This window comes from Cucurbita moschata, unplaced genomic scaffold (genome assembly GCF_002738365.1).
Source record: "Cucurbita moschata cultivar Rifu unplaced genomic scaffold, Cmos_1.0 Cmo_Scf00019, whole genome shotgun sequence".
Lineage (NCBI taxonomy): Eukaryota > Viridiplantae > Streptophyta > Magnoliopsida > Cucurbitales > Cucurbitaceae > Cucurbita > Cucurbita moschata.
The window spans coordinates 3,432,633-3,433,182 of NW_019268535.1; the positions used below are offsets into that span (position 1 = coordinate 3,432,633).

The 550-nt window shown below is 41.1% G+C and overlaps 1 protein-coding gene across 9 annotated transcripts in view; it reads left to right on the plus strand.

The window, feature by feature from the left end:
* Positions 1–550, plus strand: part of LOC111456908 (restin homolog) — a 9,689-nt gene that overhangs the window by 6,845 nt on the left and 2,294 nt on the right. The window lies entirely within an intron of this gene.

A 550-nucleotide genomic window follows, 5' to 3' on the forward strand; every position in this document is an offset into this window, starting at 1 on the left:
GGGGGGGGGGGGGGGGGGGGTGGCGTTTTTTTAGGTTTAAAGGAATGTTTCCGGTGTGAGGGGAGTTATGAATTTGGTCTGAATTGTAGGGTTCAAGTGGGAGCTCTTGAAATCTCCCTTATTTTGGATCAAATAGTGCATAAAAAAAAAATTGGGTATTACCATAAGCAAACTAGTTTGGCACTGGATTCAAGATTAGAAAATTTGAGTCTTCTTTGGCACCTGATGCTTCAAACTTTGTCTTTGAAATTTTCTTGTTTAAGACTCCCTTTGAAACTTCAGCTTAGGAAAAGCGGTTTAGATGAAAAATCCCCAGAGTAATGAAGCTTCCATATTGTTGTATCCTCTGTGCCCCTGAAATACAACGTTTCAACTATATTCTATAACGTAAATGACCAGTCACAGTCTATTTGATACTTGTGTTTAATTATTGAGAGGTATTCTGTGTCCAGTCATTGAGAGAGATTTGATTTGGTTTCCTAGTAGCTGCTTCTGTTGTATACTTACCATTAATGGCACTGTTTGATCCCCCCCCCCCCCCCCCCCCCCC